The sequence below is a fragment of the Rhea americana genome, unplaced genomic scaffold (genome assembly GCF_003343005.1).
Source record: "Rhea americana isolate MKP2758 unplaced genomic scaffold, rheAme1 scaffold_112, whole genome shotgun sequence".
Taxonomy (NCBI): domain Eukaryota; kingdom Metazoa; phylum Chordata; class Aves; order Rheiformes; family Rheidae; genus Rhea; species Rhea americana.
The window spans coordinates 1,410,365-1,421,782 of NW_028185173.1; the positions used below are offsets into that span (position 1 = coordinate 1,410,365).

The window sequence follows — 11,418 nt, forward strand, 5'->3', positions numbered from 1 at the left end:
GGAAGAGCCGGAGCGGCCGAAGGCGCGCGGGACACGAGTCTTGGGCTAGATCCAGAGCTAAAATCTGAGCATTTTGGCAGCTGACAGGCGTACAGCGCTCGCCTTCGGCTGTGACCGGTCTGGCATGCTACCAGGGAGCATGTCAGGGCACGACTGGTACCGGGGTGCGCCGGGGGCTGTGTAGAAGACCTTATGACTGCAACTGTAACGTGGCCACTTCCCGAGTCACCACCTTAGCTTTCCAGCCTAACAACYCAGCTGAAGTGCAGTGATGTCCCAGCACGACACACTTAGCACATCAGATTGTTTAATTACTGTGCTCCCTTCCGCACATGCCGAATCCTAACTTCACCTGCTCATGTGGCACCCACATGTGCTGCCCTTAACACCAGCGTGTTAAGGCTTGGGATCACTGCCAGTCTGCTACCTTCCCCTGCCTTCCTTCATGCTCTTCTTCTGGACTGGGGCTTCTGCGTGCCACTCTAGGATATCTAAATATAAGTGCAGTAACAAAATATTGTGCAACTTGTGTAATACTCAGCTGAATATTTTTTGAAAGTGAAAAGTGCCTTTAAAAAAAATGAGCTAGAAAGAATCCTTGTGCAATAGCTAAACACTTGCCAGAGAAAGTAATTACAGTTTTTGAAATCTCTTTTAAAAGCTTCCCTTCATTCAAAGATATATTTTCTTTCATATTTAAGGACAAAAAGATGTTTAATTAAATGGTTAAATTAATTAAATGATGGCTGTTCAATGTATGTAAAGTAGTGCTCTCTAAACACAGCAGCATAGGTTTTTTCTCACAACTGTCAGAAAAGAAAACACATTATTCTGAAGAGTACCTGCTTCAAGAGATCTTCAATGAAATGYTTAAAGAAGATACCTCTCTTACTCATATCATAGCATCTTTTAAAATTATTGGGTGTTTAACTGTATTTTCAGTGTAAAAAAAAAGTCTTAAGGTAGCCTCAAGAAATACGTAAAGGTAGGACGATGCAGGCAGAAAGAAAGATAGAGAAAAGCTGCCAGTAAACTTACATCCAGTAAATGAATGCAGGTGAGTAGAAAAGGAAAATCCCTAGTAGTGACACACAGATAGACTTCCAGGAATCAGGTAGTTGCAGTGTGTATAATTTGCTCCTGGTCCAAATCAAAGCACACAGAACAATAGAGAGAGAGGAATCAGTAATATGCCTTTGGTTCCTGTTAAGGTCCATTTCCATTGTTTGTGGACTTTACAAAGTATTTTTGTAGCAAAGGGCAGTTTCCTCCACCAGCCTTGTCCTCTGGCAGGTTGGCAGCATGGCTAAGCAGAGAGAGCAGCATTGTTCGCTTTCCTGTGGCAAAGGTGGGATTTGGCCTCTCTGTGTTTGATGCTGTGGCTCCAGGTCCGTGCTGTAACTCAGAAATTCAAGGTAAGGGGGCCAGAGYGAAAATTAGCTTCTTTCCTAGCAGTTGTTAATAGAGTTTGTGCTCAAGACTCCACCTGAGCAAGGGCAAAGCAATTTAGTAAACCGAGAGYGGTGTTGGGAATCTGGCTTCTTTTCCTGTCTCCCCTGCTGCTCTCTTGCTGAACGACCATTTCACCTTCGTGCCTCAGTTTGTTCATCTGTAAATCGGATGCAATAACAAAGCCATCAGCAAAGCGCTTTGAGTTCCGGAGAGAAAAAGTGATATATAATATAGCTAGGCATTWTTTGTTATTATCTGGGAAGCTTAGGAAGACAGGGAGGTTTCATGTGGTCCCGTTGTCTCTTGCAATATTGCAATGGTGGCATCTATTTGTAATTTCTGTTTGGTTTCATCAAACAGTTCAGGATATATGTGCATTTATGTGCTTTTGAGCCGATATGGAACGCTTCTTTCTTACAATTCTCTCAATGAAGTTAAATATACATCATCTGTCAGTGAGTCATGTCAGAGCAGAGGAGGCTAGCAGTTAAATTGGCCAGGAATGCTGTGGAGAAGTTAGAGGTAGGGGGTAAGTGAGGAATCCTAGAGTCACTGTTTGAGAGTTGTTTAAAAGCATTCCTTATCCTAATTGYGCAACATTATGCAGATACTTATTTTAGAAAGCAGATCTTAAACTTAGTATGTTGCCCCTTTTTTCATATTAATAATGTGCAACTGTATTCTTATTCAACATTTTCAAGTAATAGCCATGTCAAGAAAYATCCCAAACCCATTCAGCCACTAATTATGCTGACTAGTTATTTCTAACCTGATAGTAAGCAGTGAACTGGTTAACAGCATTGGTACTTAATTGTGTATGTTTATGGTTCAAAGCTGACACTCCGCTAAGATGAATGGGGGAAGTTAACTTCTCTTGATGCTATTGTTTTAGCTGGTAAGGATGAGGACTCAACAAGATGAAAGTATGTTGGTTTACATTGTCAAGGCTATCTTCACAACCAGAAGCTAGAAACTTCCTTTATTATGAGAAAACAAACACATAAATTCTGGGAAATAGAATAAAACCCTCCACTAATCTGCATGAAAGCCTTAAATCATTCGGATTCATAAATTTGCTACCTATGGTAATATTTTTTTTTTCTGGATTCAGAATAAGTGTTTGCCATGTGGTCAGAGAGCATCATTGCTTGCATCCACTGATGGGGCTAAGAAATCACAGTGATAAAAACGGATAGAGCAGGCATCTGTTTTATTYGAAATGTAGCTTTGGGGAAATGGCAAAGCAGCATAAAAATGCTAATAGAATGCTATCCTGTTCTGTTGAAATCAATTCAAAAAAAGAAATGAGATTCTGTTCTTGGCTCCTTCTGTCWTGTTAAACAATACAGGATAACTTATTTGATCTAACTTTACATCAGCTTCCMAGCTGAGAAACAAGAATGAGCATGTTATGCACACTTCCTTAAAAAGTTGAGAAATACAAATGAAAAATTATTATGTAATCCCTAAGCACTAAATTCTCTGACCTTTATTCATATTGAAATAATGAGCACTATTTACAGAGTAAGTTACCATTCACTATGAGTAAAGATGACAGAATCCAGGATGGTTTTGGCTTGGCCCAAAGAWTACTTCTGAATTGCTGTTTTTGTTAGATTTTACAGCTCCATTTTCATAGGATTAAAGGAACGTGAAAATGAATGAAAGTGCGGGACAGCGACTGATGYTATGTGTTTGAAGATATTCACTCTTTAACTTAATCATTGAATATAACTCTGAATACCACTATCTCATCTGCAATATTACTGCTGGGATTTTCAGAAAAAATAGCATGTAATGTCAGCTCTGCACTTAAACTGTAACCAACAAGCCCTGGGGAGCTATCAAGTTATCAGTCTTTAGTACTRAAAACATAACACCGGTTTAAGTATAGCTACTCATAATGGGTCAAGTTACAGTCGGGTTACRTTTTAGTGAACTAAAATTAATAGAGTATTTTCAGCCAAACTGGCAAATTTCAGAGATGTGTCTATTTGTGACCCAGTTCCTTATTATATAAGCTCAGTTTTAACCCTGTGAAAATCTGGTAGGTGTGCACACGCGCACAAGCACTGGTGAGCGCTGCCGTTCTCAATTCATGGTCTCAGCTGGGAACTGAAATGCTGGTGCTTCAACGTTCAAAATCTGGATTGGATGCTAAAGGTTAAGGCGCTTGAATTTGGAGTCTAAGTTTCTGTACTCTGGAGATGGATGTTATATACGCTGAAGTGAGCTGAGATCTGTGGTTTTAGGTAGTAAATATGACAAAATCTTCCCTTTGAAAACTGAAATGCATATCAGACGTCTCCATAACTGTTCTCTTTTCCTAGAGAAAAAAAAATAGAGATCATGACATATAAGCTAAAGTCTGAACAAATCTCTTATGAAGTCATGGTAGAGGAAGCTTCTTTGGTGGCCTAGGTAAAATAGTTGTTGTATGTCCTATGTACACTTTAATTAAATATGTAAAGGCAAATTTCCTTGTTAGATCTGCATCTATAAATTGAGATTTTGAAGGCTGAAGGCAGCCAGTACTTCACATTTACATTCACATTTTTCTATGATTCTGTAAAGGTTATGTTTCTCTATTTTCTCTCCAGTTCTACTGGTGAATCTCCAAAAGACAGAATGGGTTTGGCTGCAAATGGCTGAGTCTTTTTCAAAGCACATGAACTATTTCTGGGCYATTAATTGGAAAAAGGGTGAATCTAATGCCAATTAAATGTTGATTTTGGATGGAATAACTTATGCTCTTCAGACTATTTAGCAGGGTTGTCACAATGTCTAGCTATATGGACTTTATAACAGATGCCTCAGCTAAATTAGAGATCCAGACAACAAACTCTAAGCTTGCTTTTTGTGACACTCTCTGAAGTCAAGGAATCCATAGATGCCTAGAGGAATTAAAGCTATTAATATAACCTTTAAAAAGTCTGTAGAAGATATTAATCCATTTTTTTCTTAATGTTTTGAGTTCCTCACATGTAAGGAAATGAAATAAGAACTCCTTGGTATTATTAGCSTCAAGCACATGCATTTAATATTTAATTTTCAAATTAAGATGTGTAGAACTGCTGAAGCAGAAGAGATACAGCTCACCTTTCCAAACTGTATCTTCCAAACTGTATTTTCCAAAATGCAAATAATGAAAATAACACTACAACCAGTTCTAAGACATTATTATTACAATGAATACAGATCCATGTAAGTTAACAGTTTAGTTTTTAATCAGAAATATTTACATATTTTTACAGGGTATTTTCCCAGTCATCTARTAATTTTGCATTTACTTGTGTTTGTAAATGCTCTGCGTATTAGATAATTGCTATTTCCATTTTACTGGTTAAAAATTGAGGCACAGAGAGGCTAAGTGATTTTTTCTAGATCACAGAGGGCATCAGTCAGACCAGAGAACTGATCTCGGMTCTTTTGTGTTCAGGATTAATTTCTAAATTACTATATATCTTTCCTTAGGACGAATCAGTGYAAGCTGATGAATTAAACTGTTAAATGCTTAATTAAAAACATTACTAATTTAACTTGCTGAATAATAATAATAATAATAAARGATATGTCTACATTTAGCCTTATTTTAATGGGCATTKTGGGGAAGGGAAGAGGAAGATTCTTATTTTTTTCCCATCGGAAATATTTATATAGTTTTGCCAATATCTGTCTTGGCAATATTGAGTAATAATGTATATATTGGGCCTTTCAGAAAGTTAGTTTCCCAAGGTTGGGAAAGCTCTGAGCAAAATTATATGACAGGAAATGTTTAAACATGAAAATATGAAATATAATTGGGATTTGATAAATTCTGTGTCAAAAGACATACTATTTTGCAATACTTAAAAGCCATCTTTGGTCTAAAAATATGGTATTGATTGAGAAGAAAAATGAAGGCAGCAATAAAAAAATCACAAACGTAAAAGCAAGACTAATAGCAATGAATTTAAAACTGTCTCTGGGGAAATACAGACAATTGATACAGGAAGCTGAAGTTATCTTTGAAAAACTCTGTAGAGGATGGAGGAAAATAAGAAGTAATACTTTAAGTATATAAAGATAAAAAGCCTAGTAATGGTTTAAATCTAGTACTCAGCAAGGATAGAAGTACATGGATCCTGAATGATAAAAGACAAATGTACTCTTAAACATCTACTTTTTACCTAGAAAAGGGGAGGAAGGTCTACTTCTACCTTGCAGCTAGTGATAGGTACTTTCTATCCCATTGGTAGCTAGAAAGGATGCTGCACAGATATCACTACATTTTTTTTCAGTTTGGCAGGGTCAGGTGATGGACTTGATGCAAGTTAAGGTGGTTTATTTCAATGTACTGATAAGTAATTTTTGAATATGGTAATGCTGGGAAAATTGGAGCAGACTTGAAAATATTAATGCYGATATTTTTCTAATAAAAATATAAAAAGGCATAAAAAGACTGAATAAAATGTATATGTTAAAAATATGTATAGATATGAAAGTCACTTGTGCAAATACTTCTAGTGTGATTCTGTAATAATCTGCTCTCTGTCCAATACCATTCAATGTCTTTAGCAAAGTCTGGAATATGTGAAATTACGAATAGCAAAACTTGCAGGTGACAAAATCATTTGACAAGCTACTAATGATGATGAAAGGGGAATGAACCAATGCGGAGTGCTCATTAGGATAGATTCAATAAAACAGGGTATTTTTGCATAGCCTAACCTGAGGCCAAAGTATGAAGAATGAAGATAACATTTGGTATAGGGGTACCAAATCCTAGAAAGCTAGTATGTTACAAAAGACTTAATAATTCRAATGTGAGCTCCGGGAGCGATGCTATGGTTAAGAAGGCAAACACATCCTTTCCTATCTAAGCAAGGGAATATGGATGGAGGGAGGGATATTACCTCTGCAGATGYCGTCAGTGAGAGCGTTCCTGGAATCCTCTGCCTATTTCTAGTATTTACACTTTGAGAAGGGCATTGACAGACTGGAATGAGCTCRGAAGAAAACAAGGATGATATGAGGTCTTGGAAGTGTGTCTTATAGTGAGACACTACAGTTAAAATTATTTTTTAATTATTAATGATTGCTGTTGCTTGATGATTATCCAACTAATAATAAGGGGTGGAACTAATGAAAGTTTAAGTTTGATGATTTTAGGTTGAATATCAAGTGATAGCAATTAATGTTTGAAATAAATTCCTACACAGCCATGTGCTGGATTTTCCATCTGTTGGAGCTTTTAAACTGAGTTGCAGTCTATCTCTGAGAAAGATGTTCAGTCTAGGACAGAGCTTATAGCTGATGCAGAAATTACTGAGTGTTGTTCTCTAMTTTATAAAGCAGGTCAACTTAGATGATCAAAAGCTATCTCCTGGCTATAAAATTGCTCAGGAAAAAGTAACCAAGGAACAGTATGTTTTTTTTWAAAAAAAGTGTATAAGTATATACACTCTGAAGTATCACTATTAAATAACATCATTGTTAAAAATACTGTGGGAAGAGAAAGTGGTGTTAAATGACAGAAGGAAGGATGACTCTTTCCTTTAAACATGTAACTGACATTTAAAATGTCACGTTTCTGCTGCCGAATCTGCCTCACACTTCCTTACTTTGTTGAGTTCAAGTTATTTAAGCTAGGTACACTTTGGTCATAAAGTGCTTTGTGATTTCTGCTGCTTGCCTAAATTAAGATTAGAGCAGGCAAGTTAAATTCATAGTGACTGTTGCAAAAAATCCTGGACTGATGTACAGTTGTTTTGGTTGTATGTACCGTGAGGCATAGAGAGCTTTTATTTAGCTATTCTGAGAAGACAGATGGGTCTGACAGAAAAGAGTATATATCACGTGTGTTTATGCTCTTCTGTCCTTCTTAAATCACGTCCTCTGCTGCCACTTCATTCTACTCCGTTGTTAAATAGGAGTATTAACGGCTACAGTATTTTGCAAGGCAAGGCTACAGGCATCAGGAGTTTGGAGCAGGGTTGTTTGTCCGTTTCCTAAGAAAAGAAATTCATGAGAAACTGTTTGCTGCTCATTTCTATGAAGAGAGTGTGGTGTATAAGTACAACATGTGTATTCACTTAGGAAACACAGACCTTGTAGTACCATGTAGTAATCTGTGGGATGACCCAGAAAGTCAAGTGTAAATTGTATTTTGTGTTCTGTAGGTACAGGCCAAAAATACAAACTCTATTCTTTTGTTTCTACKGTAACAGGCACACTTCTTTATAGGGATCTATCTATCTAGCTATCTATCTATCTATATTTATACACTGCTTTTTTTTGGAGAATATGCCATTGTTTATTATTATTATTCCAAGCCCTCTTATTAAAATAGTCTATTCTTCTATGGCTGGTTACCAAAATGACTTCTTAAAAGTCTTAGTTACAAATACTTAATGACTTGGACAAAGAGATAGTGTTAAAATGGAGTGCTTCTTCAAATAGGCAGCCACTTCACAATACTTTTATCATTTTAAGCTTTTATCATTTACAGCACTTGATCTTTTTTCTGCTTCCTCTTAGGCTTATCCTGCCAATGTTTGGTATTTGTTAAACTTTCTCCTCTATTTAGAATATTTTTTGAGCTTGGTAACTTTCCAGGAAAAAAAAAATGGATTTCTGTGAACTTTATCACATTATTTTATTAACTCTGAAAATGTAATCATTTCAGTTCCAAATATAGGGACTATATAATTTTATTTGTTGCTTATTTTGTTCTACATCCCGGTAAATTATTCTGCACAAGCCTTGCCCCTTTCTGAACAGATCTGGCCTCATAGAGAAAGTCTTTAAGATCTCATCTATATCATTAAGAAACACTCTGAGGGCTGAACATCTGGAAATAAACCCACTTTAGCATACTTTGCACTGTGAAAGGTTGTATATTATTTCAGTGGCCCCTGGAGCTGCTGTTTTGGTCAGTTTTGCTCAGCCTAGACCTTGAACTGACGCATCTCTTCTATCCCCTGCTCCCCCAAAATAAATTCATGAAATTCAAGGCATGTGAAGGAGGACTGTGAATAGGTCATTTCTGGCTAAAGAATACTTTGCCCAGTATTGCCCGTACTCTTCCATTTCAAGGCTGCTTCCTCACGATGCAGCCATGAAGAAATTGCTTCCTTGTCTCAGTAGGAGAGTCGTGACGGCAAGTAACTTGTTCTTTACTTACTGCTATGTGGTGTATTAAAGGCATCTGTATTGAATCATTCATTTGTGTAGCAGTTTGTGCACAGCTTAGTGAATGAAGCAGTGAGCTAATGAATGAACATTCCTACTTAAAACAGACATATATATCTTTCAAGTTGTATTCCTTCATCTCGATGGCATACCTCAGCCCATTGGCTCAGTCCAAAGTAAATCCATAACATGTCATAGCTGGACAGACCTCTGATGAGATTCTTTTCAACAAGTTAGCATACTGTTAAGTCATTATTTTCAAGGTCTCTAACACAGAAGTCCCTTGTTGTACAACTTTGCTTTATTTGGCCCACTGTGTGAAGGCACGTTTGAGTGAGATTTTTAATTCCCAATTCATGAATATTATTCCAACACAAATGTAAATCTTAGTGAGCACTGGACAACTTCTGTGTATTCTAATAACATATGGAAGATAATACTGTGCCCATTCTTAATCACTTAATTGAAATAATTGCTGGAATAACTTTATATAGCAATATGTAGGGTTTTTCTGATAGATTTGTGTGGTTAGAATAAGTCATAGGGAGGGAATTTTACAGACTTGTCAATGGTGGTGAGTTTTAAAGCAATAACTTTAGTAACAAAACACTATATTCATTCCCAGATGGACAGAGTCTTGAAGAGAACCATGGCTGCCTAAGCGGAACAGTGGTGCAAGCTGCTGGCGAGGCTCCTCTACCTTGTGGCTACCACGCTAGAGCGGAAACCAAGGAGAAAGTGGTGGTTGGTTTCCTGAGCCTCCTGGTTGAATCTAACCTGTCATACTTTTAAGGCACCCAACCAACYATTGGTGTCTTTTGGAGAAAGTAATTACTTTTAACATTTTTTTTCCTATTGCTTTCTGGCCATCTCAGTTTTTTCATAAGGTGTTGTGCTTTGTAACAGCAGTGCAATATGCACATAGGAATAAAAAAAATTAACAGTGACTCAGAAAATGAGAACTATCTGGAAAAAACACATTCCTCAGGAATACAGTATCACGGAGACTTGATTATTTCTTCTTGTGGAAGKGGCCAAGGTGTTTTATGATACCATACTGTTGTAGCTGAGATTGGCCTGTAGCCCAATCAACTAGTTGTTCCTTTCTGGTGTATTTCTGTGTTGGACTTCTGTTGAAATGCCCACAAGAGATTTAGGTAACTCTCTACAAATGCTTTTGCAGGTAGTGAGTGTTAATATAATTTAAAAAATCTGTTGTTTTCCCACCTCTCTCCTACTCTTCACCTCTCTTTGTAAAAAGGGTAAATCATTCGGAGGCTGCTTTCAGCAAATACCAGTTTGTTGAATTTACAGGAAGGACTGCAGTTCCTCTGTGTGCATGATGCTTTATAATATATCACAGGCATCTTAAATAAAAATAGTTTAAAAATCATGCACAGAAACAAACAAGTAACTTTCCTCCTAAAATATCCTTCCATGAAAATTGTATGGAGCTAAGCAGGATAATTACAACTCTACCAGCAGGTTGTGTACTGAATTATGCTCACTATACTGTGGCTATCCTTTTTTTGAAATGAAGGCATAAGATTCTTTTCTTCTACCAGACAAGTTGAAAAAACCAGACATTTAGACTTGAGCTGCCAAAGGAAATGTCACTTACCGATGTTTAAAATGATAAATTGTATCCTTCAGATGTACCATTCTCTCTCCTTCCTCTCCTAGGAGATCCATTCTCAATTTTTTACCCTTAAAACCTAGAAGAATCATAACAAAAGCTTCTCACTTAATTCATCACTTCCACTTCCTCCATTTTGTGAGCATTTATGTTATATAAATTGTGGTGCTGATGGCACTCTGCTCTTGGCCCACATGTGAGTTTAGGATCAGCTATGCTGATCAAACAAGCAGAACTGCTTATTAAAAAAAAAAATTAAAAAAGGTTTCAACTGCTCTTAGAAATGTCTGTATTAAAAGGACTTTTTCCCTCTCTTCCACATATAAAGTTATTTCTGAGATGTAACAAGCGTTCAATTATAAGTACTCAAAGATAAAAGGAGACCAGTGAAAATGAAAAATCTAAATCAACAAATATCTATAATCTAAAGTTAAAATGCCTGGAATATTCAAAATTATTTGTAAACCTTCATAAATGGGTATTAGAAAGCATGGCACATACAAGAACAAGTGGCTAGCTCTGAAGGCAGCCCAAACCCAGCAAACCCCAGTGCACCATATCACAGGAGGGTTTATTATATTGAGGTGCAGCACCAGTCCCATGGAATGTTATGAAAGCGAATGGACACTTTGGACATACAGAAGTCAGCTCAGTCACCAACCTTCTATTCATGATCTTGTTTACAGAAGAGGAAAGCAAAGACAAAGACACAAAACTCCCCATGACTGGAGAAATTATTTCTAAAACTGAACTCTCTGCCTGTCCCGATCTCTCTCTCTCTCTTTTTTTTTTTTTAACTTAAGTTAAAAAAATGTCCTACTTGCAACTAACTTCTCTGACCTGGTGCGTATTCTGTGTCTGCTTGARGTGTAACAGTGTCAATCAGAGAGCAGAATGCTCCTGAAATTAGGCACTGTGCAGGGAAAAAGATCATAAATCTATACTGGATCATATCAAAGATCCATCTAAGCCACTAATCTATCTCTGAAAATGGACAGTAGAAGATAACGTTTGTGGATAAATGAAGGAAAAAGAAATAAACCAAGGCAAGTACGTGTTTGTTACTTCCCCAAACTACTCGGTCTCCAGAAGTTGTGACTCAGGAACTTTTCCTCCAGAGAGAGTGTTGTCTCATGTTTAATAGTTACTGCCTATTT

The 11,418-nt window shown here is 37.0% G+C and overlaps 1 long non-coding RNA gene across 2 annotated transcripts in view; it reads right to left on the minus strand.

The window, feature by feature from the left end:
• Positions 1-10,337, minus strand: part of LOC146600882 (uncharacterized) — a 15,365-nt gene extending 5,028 nt beyond the window's left edge. For both annotated transcript variants that reach the window (XR_014897202.1, XR_014897201.1), the window contains exons 1-2: positions 10,247-10,337; positions 1,039-1,609 (exon numbers count right to left, since the gene is read on the minus strand). This is a non-coding gene — a long non-coding RNA (uncharacterized LOC146600882). The remainder of the gene's footprint in view (positions 1-1,038; positions 1,610-10,246) is intronic.
• Positions 10,338-11,418: the final 1,081 nt, after the last annotated feature.